At 42.7% G+C, this 16,965-nt stretch overlaps 1 protein-coding gene across 2 annotated transcripts in view; it reads right to left on the bottom strand.

Moving 5' to 3' along the window:
- Positions 1–16,965, bottom strand: part of LOC147690222 (tumor necrosis factor alpha-induced protein 2-like) — a 203,303-nt gene that overhangs the window by 94,338 nt on the left and 92,000 nt on the right. The window lies entirely within an intron of this gene.

Here is a 16,965-nt window from a genome sequence, read left to right as displayed (position 1 = left end):
CTTACTTACTCTGTTTATGTTGCTGGGCGGCAAACATAAGGGATTTCACTAAACCTGTGAGAGTTGTATGTGAGAATATTATATATACAAATATTGCCTAACGTACATATTGTGTCCTAAATATCGTATACACAAATATCGTCCCCCTGAGTGCAGATTTTCTATTATTAACTCTAATTGGTCAATATATTGTTGACTAAAATTTAGAACACGATTTTAATGTGAAGGGATCTTCAGTTGACAATATTTCTGATACCTTATTCTGCTGTATAATTTGGAGATTTACATAATTATACTGGTCCTGCAAATAGGAAACATGGCCCATAAGACACAGATTGGAGAAAAAAAAACGTTCGTACCATAGGCACAACAATAGTGTATTTAGAAATGAAGAATTACTGATACCTAGAAAAAAATGAACATGGAATACGTTCAGCACCTTAAAACTTGTATATATCCTTCAAACAACTTTTCTGCAGTGGGCAGTCTTACGGCTGGGTTCGTCAGCTCTGGCTGCTACGTGTCAAGTTGGCGACATATGATAGTTTGCAGCTGTTGCAACTCACCACGAGACAGCACATTGGTAAACACATGAAGTACAGCCTCTCGTTCCTTAACCGCAATTCCTACCAGAGGGAAAACCATTTATGTTTCTGATTACGAAACGCTCAGGTTATTATCAGTCAGTAGTGTTTTTTTTTAATAGTGAAAAATGAGAATCGAGCTTTGCAAGCTGCAATGACCAGGAATGTAGATGCTCAGATAAATTCAGGAAATTTTAAAAGTGTTAAAGTACGCCTTGATTAATTATGATTATGCTAGTTTAGGAAGTTGGACTGGATTGTGAAAGACTTGAGGAATTAGATACTATGAAGTCACGTTATATTTTATGAGCTATTTCCAGAAAGGGCTGGGAGAGTGATAAGGCCCATACAGAACTATTTAAGCTACAGCCACGACATTCTGGTGTTTGTTGCATAAATGAAGAGCACAACAAGGCCCTACGGGATGTATGCAGTCAGCTCGAGAAGGCTGGACTAACACTGAATGAAGACAAATGTGAGCTGGGGAAGGAGGAACTCATCTTCTTTGGACACATCTTCTCGCCGAAGGAAATGCAACCTGATCCAAGCAAGGTCGAAACACTGCACAAGACACAGGCCCCAGTGGATGCTGCAGAAGTACGATCATTTTCCACCCTAAGCATGCCCCTTTGAGAACTCTCCAAACAAGGGCAAACGTTCATCTGGAGCTCAAAGTGCCAAAAGGCATTTGCGGACTTTCGGCATGCAGTCACAGCAGTGGATCGCTTCGCCCACTTAGACACTTCCCTATGCACTAAACTCACAGTGGATGTCAGCCCGGTGGGATTGGGGGCCATCCTAGCCAAACACAAGCCTGGGCGTGACTCACCGAGGTGCATTGTAGCATACGCAAGGAGGAGCCTGACACAAGTAGAAAGGGCGTATTCTGAAACAAAAAAGAGAGCCTAGCCTTGATGTGGGCATGTGAGCATTACCACATGGTCATTTATGGAAAGCCATTTACACTTGTGACAGATCCCCAGGCACTGGTTACAGTGTAAGGCAACCCAACTGCAAACATTCCACCATGCAGAGAGGTGGGAGATATGGTTGATGGGTTATAACTTCAAAATTGTCCAGAAACCAGGGAAGGAACACAGTTCTGCTCATTACACGTCGAGACACCCTCTGCAGAGGACAAAACAGACCCGTTCCATGGCTGAAGAATACCTCAATTTTATGCTGCAGCAAAACACTCCAACTCAGATTACTATGGAAGAACTAACACAAGAAACAATGAATAACGTCATGCTGGACGCAGTGAAAAACATCTCTAGGCAACAGAGGTGGAGACAAATGAAAAACAGCCCGGTCGATGAAGGGGTCAAGAGAGTAGAAATACTTGCATTTAAACACATGCAGGATAAACTGTCCAGAATGGAATGAGGGATCCTTCTTCGAGGTCATACCTCAGACTTTCACCTGCGTGAAGTCAGCCTAGCACATGAAAGCCACAAAGGAATGGTCACAACAACAAAAATGCGGAGGGAAAGGTGTGGTTACCAGGCCTTGACCACTTAGTAGAGGACCTGAACATGAACTGTCATTTCGGTCAGATCACAGGGAGGCTGTCCAAGCCGGAGCAGTTACGCATGTTTGACCTTCCTGAGGCTGGTGGTCGACACTGGCCACGGACTTTAATGGGCAATTAGGCACTGGGGGAAACCTACTATTCATGATTGAAGAGTACTCCCATTTCCCAATAGTATGCCAATTGTTATTCACATCAGAAGCAGCCACCCTACCCGTCCTAGATATCAAATTTGCAGCCTGCACAGCTGTGGTTGGTATCATCCATTGTGCCTCTCTCTTTCTCTCTCCTTTTTGTTTTCATTCTCTATTTTTCAGCTTTTTCTTTCTCTTCTCTCTCTCTCCCCCATTCCATAGTAAATGTGTTCATTTTGTTAACAAAGGGGTGAGATTTCGCAGTGATGGGATGTGGCAGGGCATTAGGACCATGCATACCCTGGTCACTGGTCTAGACACTGCTTCTGGTTAGGAAGGGGCGAGGCAGGAAATGGACACATATACTTGGGGCACGGACATGGTTGGACGTGGGTCAGTGGGCAACTGACTGTTGTGTAGAAAATCATCCCTGCACACATGCCTGTCTCTGTGTATTGCTTCCTGAGTTCGGGAATAGGGACACGACAGAGTGGTGCAGAGTAGAGTGCAGTGACACAGAGTGGAGTGGCATAGAGTGGAGTGGTGCAGAGTAGAGTGCAGTGTCATGGAGTGGTGCAGATTAGAGTGGAGTGGTAAAGTGGAGTATGCATGGTGTGGTAGCACTCTGCCATTACAGACAACACGTCTTCAATTAAAATGAGCATTACATTTGCACAGATATACAGTTTTACTAAAAAAAAATATACAGCGCACAAACAGTAATTTGTAGAAATGTCATCACCTAGTGTATTAACTTGCTTTGGTCAGATTAAAATATTTGTTTCCACCAAACTTCAGAATTACCCAAAAATGTGCTTCATTTGTGCTTTCCATAGTCTGGATTAGCTGCATTGTTCATTTACAGACATTTACATTTTGTTTTGTGGTAGAAAACAAATTGTACAGCACACTTCGAGTTGTCAGCAAGAAACAATTACATTCTATAGCCTTTCTGTCTCACATGAGTACCTAGCAGAATTGTCACAAAAATCCTCTCACTTTGAAGTCATTAAAAGAAGAGTAATAACAGCTCCCTGGATGACAGATCCTGACATTTGACCTCTGTCTTTGAAGGTACTGCAAATGTGACAAATTAAGAACAAGATTTAAAGACCTGCTTACAGAAAGTGAGTTTGTGAAAGAAGACTTTAAACATGGTTTTGGCAATGGAAGGGACAAAGTGAACCTTTAGAGCCTAAAGCAAATAAAAGCAGCAAATAGAAAACCAAAAATTGTGAGTTACAAACCACAAAGCCAATGGTAATCACTGGGCAGAATGTATTCCAAGGTCAACTTTCAGATGTCTTTCACAAACGCAGACAGCTGCATTGTCTGGTAGGCTTCGATCTAAAAATGGGCGCTAGCTTAAAGCCACCAGGCTACTTCCCCATCTATTTTCCTCCACCCTACACAATGTTGTCACTGCTGGTCAGCCTTCTGGCCTACATTACTCTCTCATCTGAATGTTACTAAGCAAAATCATGCTACTTGACTATCAACCATCGAATGAAGTATATCTTGCCTATTTTCATTCTGTGGTTGTAATCTGCATCGTTATGATCACACCAATGGGACCAATAGGAAACAAGGAGATGGCCAACAACTGTTTGACAATGTACTCCTCTAAGGGAATATGAGTAACCACAAAAGCAAAAATGCTGAGAAAAAAGGCCATCCTTCCAAAATTGGTCGGCCACTTCTAGATTACTTGTGCCTTGGTCCCAGCGTCTCAACAGATGTATTGAACCAGCATGAAGAGTCCACGAGGACCCTGGAGCTGTCTGTCTCTTCACCTGCTCCACCACTGACATTGCAGGATTTAACTTCAGATAAACCTGGATGTGTAAACTGAGGCTCTGGACAGCAGTCGCTGCATTGTCGAAACAAAGGGGATCCTGAACTGCAACATTGTTACTAGTGAAGCAAATTCTCCAGACACAAGTGAAAACAAAATTGCATCACTGGCCTCTGCTGATTTGGGGAAATTAGCAGTAAAAAGTGAACCCACAAATTCAACATGTTGCTTTAGGAATTAGAAAGGTTCATTGACTTTGGGGGAAAATCTAACAGATGATGCTGATGAGGCTGGATTTATAACTGCTTTAAGCAGCAAAGCAGAGAATAGCAGGCACACCAATGGCACCTATCAAAGAAAGGAGAAAGGGGAGAGCGTGAGCAATGAGGATTTCAACAATTGAATAATCACCCCTTGATTGCCAGGCCCATGTGGAGGGTTCAAAAGTAGAAGACACCAACAGAAAGAAAATGGGTCTAGCTCTGAGAAAACACTTGGAGCACAAATAATCTGAGAGACACTTGGAGCCTGACCCAAAGCTAAAAACCAATACAAAATGGTCAATACACTTACAAACATGTGAGGTGGCCAAGGGGCATAGGACTGAAGAAATATTTCAATATAGGAAGTTGAAGGAGAAGGGGTCAATATCATAGAATGCAGTTAAAGAGATCCAGGGGCAGACACGAAGGAAACGATAACAGTACAGATTCAATCACTCTCACTAGCACCAATGCTCCTAATATATTGACACAAAGTGACAAAAAGTAATGATTGTCTAATGATGGAATGTTTCCTTTTGAAGAAGCTGGGACTTTTGAGAGTTTAAAGTTAAAGGAGATGGAGGTATCCTCACTGAGTGCTATTTGTCTGCTAACTAAAGCGCACCAAGATGAGATACAAGCACACTACATGGAGTCAACCCTGGAAATCAAAATATATGATAGTTGATAGCTGAAATCACCAGCATTATTCTTGCTTTGACAGAGCTAACAGCCAAGCTTGAGAAGCATGCTGGTGAGGTAGAAGTAGAAACACCACCCACTGTAGCGAAGGTTAAAGGGCAAGGGCATGGGTGTCAAATTCTTGCTTTGATTTGTCAAGCTTTTTGCAAAATGTTATTGCTCAGGAACCTTACAGGCCCTCATTTACTCTAAAGCAAAAACAAAGGCAATAGTGTTTTGTGGTCTTAAAAAAGTACACCCAAAACTGAAGGACTACTTTGTGTGTGCATGTGCTCCTTGTGAAAGGTCAGCATGTTGTAGCTCATATTGAAGTCAGTCAATGGCTGAAGTGGGCTAATATTGCCTCTTGGTGCATGCTGGAGTGGATGGCAGAAAAATATGAATGTGACAATCACAAACTAATTAAAGGGTACAGTCTGGATGAAGACTCCTATAAGTAACTATGTTAGACATACTTTTAGTAAAATCAAAAGGTCTTGGCTAACAGACTTAAAAAACACATCAGTCTGGCATTGGCTGGTAGCTTCACCTTTGCGAAATAAGGCAAGAAACAAGGCAAGAATGTAAGAAAGGAAGAAGAGTAAAATAGGAAGAAAGGCAAAAAGGAAGGAAGGAAAGGGGGCAAAAAGGGAAGGAATGAAGAATGTCCAAAAGGAAGAAAGGAGGGAAGATGGAAAAAACAAATAGAATGTGAAAAGAAATAAATAAGGAAAGAAGGCAAAAAAGAGAGCAGACAAGAAATGAAGAAAAGGGCAAATGAGAACAGAGGAAAGACGGTAAAAACAAAAGAAAGAAGGAAGGGGAAAAGTGAAGAAGAAAACAAGAAATAGAGAAGCAAAAAAGGAAAGAATGTAAAAAAAATGAAATGAAGACAAAAAGAAGAAAAAAGAAAGAAATAAAAAAGGCAATAAAAATGGAAAGAAAGAAAGAAAAGGAAAGTAGACAAAATAGAAACAAAGTAAAGAAAAAAATGAAATAATGCAACATTGAAAGAATGGAAGGAAAAAGCAAAAAAGAATGAAAAGGGAAAGGAGAAAAAAGAAACCAAAGTAAGAAAAAATCTAAATTAAATTAAAGGTAAAAGAGAAGGAATGAAAGGAAAGAAGGTAGAAAGAATAGAAGAAAGGAAAGAAAGAAGCAAAAAAGGGAAGAATGGAAAAAGAAAAAAGAGGAAAGACAAAAAAGAAAGAAGGAAAGAAGAAACTAAAAACGGAAATTAGGCAACAAAGAAATAAGGAAAAAAGACAAAAAAGAAAAAATTAGGAAAGTAAAGAAAAAAAAAGAAGGAATTAAAAAAGGAAAGACAGACAGAAGGTAAGAAAGAACATGGTAAGAAGGAATTAAAGTGGGTTCACAGTATAAAATATTGGCTACTGATCCCCAAATTACACCCAACCTAAGCTTAAATTAAACTGTTATAAATAAACTGTTATAAATATGCTGAAAATTAAACACCATGAAGTTTGGTGTTCTTCCTGGGCACAGTTTATCAAAGAACAATTGGTGAAAGCAAGTCCAGAAGCACAATATGGTGTGCATTGAAACTGCAGCAGTCCACTTCAATAGAAATGTACAATAACACTGGAAGGGGACAGGAACTGATAAAGCTAGAACGTTCCCTTTGCTCACTTCTAATGGGCCCTACTATCACATCAGGCAACATGGCACTAAAGGGAACTCCTTCTGTGGTAATGTGCACCTTGTGAAAGAAAAATGCAGTCACTCAAAGTGACATTAACCAGAGGCTTAGGTAGGCTGGCCCATTGCCCCATGCTGTGTGCTGTAGTGGGCAGAAGCAAAATAGGAATGACTCAGCAAAAGACCGATGGGTGAAGAGAGTTGGCTGAGATCCCCCTTAAGTAAGTATATTATAGATATTACTAAAGAAAAATCAAAAGGTCTTGGCTAACGCCAGACATAGAAGAGGAGACATTAGCAGAATAAACTGATGGAAAATAAGACATACTTTAGAGATAAAACAAGATAGAAATTAATGAGTGTGTTGAGTGGTGAAGCAAGTATAATGTGCTGGAATATCGGCAGTATAAACAGCTCCCTTGAACGGCATTTAGTGAAAGCGGAAGTGAGAATATTGAAACCCACTAGTCCCTCCTGCCTCGTTGAGACGCATATTGCCTACAAAGATTGGGCGCATTCCCATAGTTGACCTATGATTTGTTTTCCAACATGACACACCAAGTATCTATTTGGAGATTCGCTATCCTAGGTTAAAGATTTGATTTGGGTAAAGTGACTAAAATGGTTACTTATCGGCTAGGAAGATGGGTCTTTGTTCATCAAGAGATCAGTCAAGCACTGTATTGCAGATGTTTTATAAGTAAGCCCTTGAACTGTCTTTTCAGACAGGGAAGAGACTCAATGCTGGTGATTTTAATTGTGTGAAGGATTATAAAATCGATTCTACATATCACAGAGCTTCTCCTTTGCAAAAACTCAAATGCAATACAAAATCTGATGACAATACATGGTCCTTTTGATGTATGGTGAACCGTAAAGAAGGATCAACCAGGCTATACATATTTCTCCTCTGCTCATAAACACTACTCTTGCATTGACATGGTCCTGACTGCATATAAACCAATGCCTAGGGTACATATTGAAATTCGTCCTAAGGTGACTTCGGATCAGAGTATTTTATTAGTGAATATAATTAACAAGCATTGGCAAATGCATTTGGTTTCGCCTATGTATTTATTATGTGTTTGTATTTTAAGTCTTAGCTAAGTTTTAGCTTGGTGAGCAGCTGAGTAGTATAAATTTAAGAAAGCGTGAATGAGGTGGGGGTAGGTGGGAGGAGGTGGGGGTGAGGGGAGTTAGGAATAAACAGGAGGATGACTGAAAGAAGGGATGCTTCATTTGGTGGTCAAAGTGGTCCTAACTAAAGTGGTGAGGCAGGTTCATGCAGTAGAAAATGGTAGTATATCGGCAATGTTAGAGTCAGGCTTGTACGTCATGTGGTTCATGAATGTTTGGCAGGATGTTGAAGTGAGTGTGGGACATTCCTGACCGCAAAATGACTACGTCAATTCAATTCATATTCATAAATTACCAAGGACAGGACAACCTTGAGTGCCTGTGTAGTTTGTCAGCCATCTTAAAACGTTGCACTCCAAGGAATTCCACAGAATTACAAAAAAACTTGGTGAGATTCCAAAGAATTCGGTCAAAGGGCAGAAAATATGCAGTTTGCACTGGAATTTGGCACAGGTAGCCTGAGCAGAACTGAACATCAGTGCAAATGGCGCTATGCGTTGCTCAAGAGTGTGTGGCGATTCAAATTGATTTTGCTGCTGCTAGTGTAAAAAATGTATTCAAGGGGCAGCAAATCTATTCCAATGGCAGTCCTCTGACCACGACTGCTCATAAAGCCAGGAACCGCCCGCATTAGAAAATGAGACTAGGGGATGCCAAATCTCACTCGCCAGCTCGCCTATTCTGGAGCCTTGCAGGAGGAAAATGCCACCACGCGAGGACTGGTGAAACTTGGCCAGAACTCTGTGTTAAAAACTAACGCAGAGTGTCCAAAATTCCCTCCACCCAATATTCTAAGGCCGGTCAAAAACGAGATCAGAAAAATAAAGGAGGAAGGCAAAAAGTTTGGGGCTGACAGGCCTAACAGTCTCTTAATGGGAAACAAATGTAGGAAATGTAGGAAATGTAGGACAGATCTAATATGGATCATGCTATGGAACATTCACAGGAATAGTATGTAACATAGTACGAATTCAGAGCCTTGCTATTGACAGTTCTCTTGCATACGCAGAGCCCTCCCATGGTAACCGCTCCGGCATAATCAAAACCCAAGTGTACTGAGAGTGCTGACACATTTGCAAATCTGGCATTATTAGAGTGCTAGCGTTAACAGACCTCTCTAATATTGTAATGTGTTAAAATTACATTTATATCGTACTTACGGTACTACTCCTAACAAGGCACTGAACTGCTTTGTGCCAGGCAGCACGATGATCCAGAGTCAAAGGTTTGTGGCTAATCTAGTGTTTATTAGGACTAGTCATGTGCTCTCAACAAAACCATTGCTTGCACGTACCCCATATTCTTTGTGGTGGATTAAATTGATAGGAGTTTTGAGTGGGGGAGTAGGTGAGCTCTTGGAAATGTTTGGTGGGATTAATAGATGCCACTAAGTCAGAAAAAAACTTCCCTTTGGGTTGTCTAAAAGCATACCATCATGTATACAATACACATTCATATACATCCAAAAATCACCAACGAGTATAACAGAACCCAAAAGATAATATAAAAGTGTTTTATTTAATGGATCTTTTGTTTAAATAAAAAGGTTAAAAATACAATATAGACATAAGTCAATTATTAGCATAACATCTGTAGAATAATCCTAATAACATTCAAAAAACATATTCTCCAAAAAATGGGAGAACGCAGTTGATATTAAAGTTTAAAATTTAAGACACACATGGCACCAAACCAATGATCATTACAGGCCCAATACTTCATAGTATGTTGCTGTTATTTTATAAATGGGAACTAATTCGATTAGGTGCTAAAAAGTAGCGACGCGTTTCGGTGCTATCAGCTGATCCGACCACCTTCTTCAGGCCTAATAAAACAGTGTCTCCCAACACTTTTATCTTTTATTAAAACATTATATAAAAAACAAAATTTAGAATCATGTTATATTAATAGATGAGACAGAAGAGATTTGGGGCCAGATGTACAACCCTATTTAGCAGTCGCAAATGGGAAATTGGCTCATTTGCGACTGCTAAAAAGGGTTGTGGTTTGTTCAAACCCTATTTAGCGAGTCGGTAATATATTACAGACTCACAAAATAGAGTTTGTGAGTTGCTATTAGGAAGGGGTGTGCCATAGGGATGCCTTTCTAATAGCGAGTGGCACTGGTATCTACGATTATTTTTCAAATGTGGTAGCATAACAATTTCCCTTTGTGAATGTATGCAAAAATATTTTTTTATGAGCAGGCAGTGGTACCACGGAACATTGCCTGCCCTTAAAAATTGAAAAGAAAACTTTTCATCTTTTGCTTTTAAATACATCCCGTTTTCCTTTAAGGAAAAACAAACACAAACATGGGGGTCTGCTGTCCTTAGCAGGCCACCATCCCTGTGATATGTGAGATTCCAAAGGGGTCACAAATTGTAATCTACCTCATTAATATTAATTAGGTGGGTCTTTAGCGACTCCATTATGAATCGTAAATAGTGTCTGAGACACTGCTGTACATTCCATTTTGAGAGTCGCAAAATGTCGCAATTTGCGACTCACAATGTGGAATGGTCGTACATCTGGCCCCAGGTGTTATTAGGTTACAGGTATGACTTTCAAAAAAGGAGAAAAGTTTTAGGAAATCTTGGAATGAAATTTGCAGCAATACATTACCTCAGTGTAAGGCGAACATGCCTGAGACTTAAAGGAGGCTGTGCTCAGAGAGAGGAGGCATGCAGATCACGAAAAGTAAGGAGACAGTCATTCAAAAGAAAGGGTAGGGGGAGTTTTTCATGCAGGGTTTTGGGAATAAATAAGAGGCTTTTAGAGTTAGCATGCAACTTGATACAAAACTGTAGAAAGAGAACTTTATTTGATGTGAGATAGGGCTATATTAAGTACTTCAATAGGAACTAGACGAGGCAAACAATCTATGAGCTGCGAGGCTACCTTCAGCAATTAGCTCAGGGTCTGGAAACCTGAAGAAATGGCTGGACACATTTATCAAAAACCTGGCATAAACAGAACTCTATTACAAAAAAGCATTTAAAATGCAATGGTCTCGGCATTATTAAAGGTAGAGCTATTGGCATTGCTTATGACATTTTTTTCATTTTTAAAAAAAATATAAATAAATGGTATTGTCATTTACAATGGCAATAGGTGAACATTAGAGAGTAGTAGAGAGTATTTGCAGACACAGAGGAACACACCACACAGTGGATGCTTACATCGTAAACCCACACTGTCAAACTCCATACTGCCTAGATGCTCTTAACCGCCCATGCGAGAGGCTCCAACCCATTTCTACATGCGAGGAGATTATGAAGACATAGTACTATAAAAATAAGTCAAAGATAACTCACTGTGCTTCTTAACGCTTTCTTCAACTGATGGACACTTCCTGAGTTTATGATACTGTTATTAAGTTCCTATGTTACTGTCACCAGTAGTAGTACTGCTTAATAATATTTGATCTCTTCTGCTGCAAGACTTTGTTCATAAAAACCTTTCATGATGTGTCCTGAACTGGTGTGAGGCTTTATTCACACAACTTACAACAGTCAGTGTCCTGCCTGGCAGTAGAGACCTCTCCTTTTCTCCTGTGATATTGAGTTTTGCAATTACACGTGGCACTGGTAAGAGCTGCACCTGGAATGGGAACTTTGGGGCAAATTATTTGCTAGAATACTTGCTTTATTTCTAACTATTATTTCAGAAACGTCATGTAGTGACAGCGCATTCCAAAGCATTGATCCCACTTTCTACTGAGACTAATGATAAAATGCTGTTTCTGTGCTTCCATCGAAAGCAACGTGTGTGTATGTATATATATATATATATATATATATATATATATATATATATATATATATATATATATATATATATAATATCCAGAGAGAGTAAAAGGGGGGCAGAGAACACAATAAATAGAGAGACAGATTAAATAGAGAGGCAGAGAGAAAGGCAGAGTGGGATAAGCAAACGAATGGAGGGTGAAAGAGAGAAACAGACAGAGAGAGAAAGAAGAGACGCAGAGAAAAGGAAGGAAATGCAGACTGACAGAAGCATGCAGAGAGGATGTGAGAGAAGCAGACAGAGGCAGAGAAATAGAGAGGTAGCCGTAGAAAAGAGACGGTAATAGAGGCAGAGATAGAAATGGAGAGAGAGAGAGAGAGAGCAGGAGCACAGAAGAGAGAGACACAAACTAAAGACACAGAGAGGTAGAGAGAGCGGGCACAGAAGAGGGAGAGGGAAATAGAGAGAGGGCAGCGAGCGAGGGAGAGACAGAAATAGATGCCGAGAGGGAGACATCCGGACCTGGGGTTTCCCCCAGAGCGCGTTGCCCCTTTGGTTTGCGGAAACTCTGGTCTGGCCTGCACCTCCTTTGGCGGGAATCGTGGTGCCAGGACAAGCCCGGAGACCCCTTCTCGGCAGACTTGGGCTGTGACCTCGTGGGAGCGCTTAAGAGTCACTTCTTAAGGGCACTTGTGCGTCAGGAGCGTCGGGTTCGAAGGAGGCCCTGCGGTTGGGGACAGGGCGGGTGATGAGGATACCCGGGAGGCATGAGGAGGGTACCAGGGAGGGTGAGGAGGGCACCAGGGTGGGTGTGGAGGACACCAGGGTGGGTGTGGAGGACACTAGGGTGGCTGAGGGGGATACCAGGGTGGAGGACACCAGGATGGCTGAGGGCGACACCAGGGTTGGTGTGGAGGACAAAAGGGTGGCTGAGGAGGACACTAGGGTGGGTGTGGAGGACACCAGGGTGGATGTGGAGGACAAAAGGGTGGCTGAGGGGGACACCAGGGTGGGTGAAGGGGACACCAGGGTGGGTGAAGGGGACACCAGGGTGGGTGAGGGGGACACCTTTTGTCTGTTCTTGGAGAAGTGAAGGTGAAGATGAGGAAGAAGGAAGGAAAGAAAAGTACAGAAGACCCAAAAAGTGAGAAAAGCAATAAGTGAACTGAAAGGAGAGAGAAAATTCGGAAGCGGGGAGGAAGGAAAACTAAAGGTGAGAGAAAGAGGGAGAAGGACACAGCAAAGGGTGAGGCCGAAGACCGCGGGACGGCAGCCAAGAGTGCACCAGGGGCCTCTGTCGCCGCCTTTCTCTCACTGTTCCTGCTGAGGGCGCAGGACTGCTGCAGACACTACATGAAACTAGCGCCTTTGTGGCCTGTCAATGCGCTATTCATAGCAAGAATGAGCGAGCGCTGTGCTGATGGTGGTGGAGCTAAGAGAACAGTTTCAGTTTCCATTTGACCTGTCTAATAAGGCCTCACATCATTCCATCTCACCCCTTCAGTGCCAGGTGGGGCGCAGAACAATTCACAGGTTGATCGTGGGCGCATCACCCGACCACAAAGGGTGGGAGGAGGAGCTGGGGGGCTCGGGGCGCAACATTTAAAAGGTGCGTTCTTTAGAATCAAAACTAGAAAGCAACGCCCCCCCCTCCAAAAAAAAGTGGGAAATGGGCTGGAAGGGAGAATGCTCCAGCGATGAAAGGAAGCACACACTGTTTGCCAATCAAATCACAGTTGCCAGTCATGTGTAATCGGATTACTTCGGATAGAGTTATACAGGATCTAAATGGTGTGGTTATTTATCATACATTTTCTTGCCATTATTCTACAACATAATCTTTCGAATGAGGTGTTTTCAGATAGACTTGCTCTGCAATGACGCTTTATTGAGAAACAATAAAAAACGTGAAATGCGTCACGTTGAGGAACAAACATAGATGTTCACATCATATAGTTATTAGCAGATATGCTCCATGGAGCCCATTACACTGAACGCAGGTGGATGACGGGCGGAAGCGGCCCTGCCTGGGTTGGCACTTATTGGCCAGTGTTCCCCGCAGTATGCACACAGCAATATTTCCAAATCTGCCACAGAGCTGCATGGCGATCTCCACAGCATGCACATTCCCCCACTGAGCTGGCTTACGGGAGTTAAGGCACGTGTGCCCTTTCGTGTTAAACGGAGATCTCTGCTTCAGGTTTTCCACCCTGACCCGCTGATCTATCTGTACCTGTGACAACCGTGTCTGCATCCCCGGGACTCCCGGGCGAAGGGGATAAGAAAGCGGTGCTTGCAGGGGCTCTTACCTTGCTGGGGCTCAGCTTCTCCACCGCTATTAATACAGTTACAGTGCAGCACACCCCACAGCCAGACTTCCGCCTTCCGCGCTCACCTGAAGAGCCCTTGCACGCAGGGGCTGCAGTAACGGTGCCCGCACTCGGTCTGCTTGGGCTGGATGAGCAGGTACCCGCAGGCAGAGCACAAGAGCCCAGAGCTGGGGGCCGCGTCCAGGGGCCGCAGGGGGACACTAGTGCTACCATCCCAGGACGTGGTCGCACATATTCTGCCCGCTGGGGGCCAAAGAGGTATGCTTTGCCCCCCTTTGCTCATGACCCCCCCGAGTGCGGCTGTCACCTCACGTGCGGCTGCTGGCTGCAGCCCCGTCCAGCCAGCAGAAGTCCGCCCAATAACCACATGGCGTTCCTCATCTTTGGTAGCGCTCTGACTCCACGTCCGCAGCCCCTCGGGGCGCTGCTGCAGGAGCCGCCGCTGTGGACACGGGGTCCCCGATGGCCATGTGTATTCGTGTTGGGGGGCGGGGATGAGGAGTGAGAGGGGAGGACAAAAGGGGAGCAGTAAAATAAAACAAAGACAGACCGTGTGTAACGGGGACGCCAGGTCCTAGACGGGCTCTGCATGGGATTCAAAACAATCAGGGGGAAGAAGGCAAGAGGACAGCGAGGAACGGCTCACCTTCACTGCGAAGGAAACAAAATGGCGGCCTCAAGCTTCCGAAATTTTTCGTATTCGTGAGCGTGTTTTGCTGTCCTGAGTGACGGACGACATCACGAGCTAAAGAACAGCAAAACTTACGCCCCCGAATCCGAAAGAGACGGGGCTTGTTTGGAGTGACCCCCTTCTCTTCCAATGGCTGGCCTCCATTTAGGAAGCCAGCCAATGGAAGCGAACGGAGCAGAGAGGCGGGTTTAAACTGCTGTACTCCAAAACATAAGATCTCCAGACCGGAAGCTGCGCTTTGCGCAGCTTATAGGTTCCTCGACCTAAAAATGGTTGGCTTGATCAGACGTTTGAGATAATCAAAGAACTTCTATATTTCGAAGCGCTATTATTCGAATCCCAGCACAATAAAAACCCAGCCATGATCAAAACCCTGGTATAATGGGAACCCTGGCATAGTCACAGCTTGCTTTAATCGGGACCCCGACATACTGAAAATGTTGCAGCAATCCCAGCCCTGCTACAAAATCAGATTATTGAGAAAACTGGACCCTTGGCCTGATCAGAGACCTGCCATAATCAGAACCATGGATAATCATGTAAAAACTAAGTTTACACTATCAAGCATATTGTTATACAGAGTCAGCAGGAAAGCCTGTGTGCAGTTAATGCTTCCATATTCAATGTGGTCTGAGGCTTGGGTAATCAGAACTAATATAGGACGATTATAAATTGAGGCCAAGAAAAACAAACTTATTTGGATGATCATTAACCAGGGGCACCAACACCGCCCAGGGACACATCAAAAAACAAGGTAAGTGAAACAGGACACATAACCTTTATACAATAAATAGCAGCTGTTGTTAGTATTTCACCAGTACTGAGCAATCAATTCGAGTTTCCCATGTAGCAGGACAAGCTGAAGGTACAGGTATACGAGTTAACAACGTTTCAATCTGCGCCAAAAATGTATTAATTATTAACACAACTAAAGAGGAAATCAGGCAACTAAAGAGGCAATCATGCGCACATTATTCATCACCGATTAAAGACCCCGGATAAAAATACTAGGTGATTGCACAACCAAGATTGTAGGTAGACTTCTTACAAGAATCTACTTAATAAAATTAAAATGCTAAATGATTACCGTCGAGAGCACATTGCGAAATAAAATGCATGCATCCAGACTCCCTAGAATACCCTGTTGACCTCTAAATGTCCTCGTCCTGGGAACACCGACATAATTAAAACCCTGCACAACCAAATCACTGATATAATCATACAGCCGTATGTTCTTGTGTAAATAGAGGACTGAAAATAACTACCCAGTTAGGAAAGGAGAGTGGCCATAATCCAAAAGGCATTGCATAATCACAGTCCCGGTATGTTGAATGACCAGAGTCATTGCTGAGATATTACGGCAGACATTAAGCTACTGAGGATCCCCCCCCTTCTTTTTCCCTTCTTCTCTTTTCTCTCTCTTTCCCCTCTTCTCTCCACTGAGGTCGTAACAGAACACCTCCAACATAAGCATATGCAAAGAAAGCCTAATGTAACCAGAAGGCGCCGAGAACAACGGTAACACCCCAGAAATACTCTCTGTACTGTATCTTAAAATTTCTTAATAAAATCTTTTGAAATAATAAAAAAAAAACACGCCACATGTATTGCCTTGGATGTTCATATCTCTGGTATCTTCAGACTCCTCCCACATTCAGTGAGTGATGTTATGCAAAATGAATCGCCTGCCCCCTCCTGTAGAATATTATGAGAAGCCCTGTGCCTGCCAAAGCTCACAGACATTCATTGACCCTGGCCTGAATATGGGTCCCCCTGAAGGGTTGGTGACCCTGGAGAGGTGGGGTCCCTCTACGCCACAGTGCCTGTAGGGGCTTATGTTTCGCCACTTCACCTAGTCCCCTTGTATCAAGCCACACAGCCCTTGGATTTAACGGATAAACTGCCTTAAAATGTTAGTGAGTGCGCTCCTCTGATGTTTCATAAATTATTAAAATAATATATACATATATCAACAACGACTGGAATCGTGCTCATGGCATGTGTAAAATAAACACCACGCACAGTTGTAATTACATTATTCCACGAAAGATCAGTGGTAATGCCTCTGTATTAGCCTTTTACACAAATTAATGGGGAATAACCTGCAATAGGTACTTCCAATTTTCTACATGTATGTGCATAATAACTATTTCCTGTTTTTTTTTTTTTTTGCTGGTAGTAACGGTCATGGTTTTGTTTTTCCATCATGTGATGTACTTTAGCATTTATTGGTAATACTATAATATCAGATTACTGTAATGAGCAAATAGCGGTGCAATTCTCATTACCACATATTTATCACATTTCGAGCCAGAGTCTATTAGGGTCCAACATTTCTGTATTCATGATCTCCGAAAAGGTACGCGCTGGGCTGAATTCATTATACAAAGGTATGTAGCATGGTCAG

Source organism: Lissotriton vulgaris, chromosome 9, assembly GCF_964263255.1.
Source record: "Lissotriton vulgaris chromosome 9, aLisVul1.2, whole genome shotgun sequence".
Classification (NCBI taxonomy): domain Eukaryota; kingdom Metazoa; phylum Chordata; class Amphibia; order Caudata; family Salamandridae; genus Lissotriton; species Lissotriton vulgaris.
Note: the sequence above shows the minus strand (reverse complement) of the source record. Positions and strands in the feature narration are given on the sequence as shown.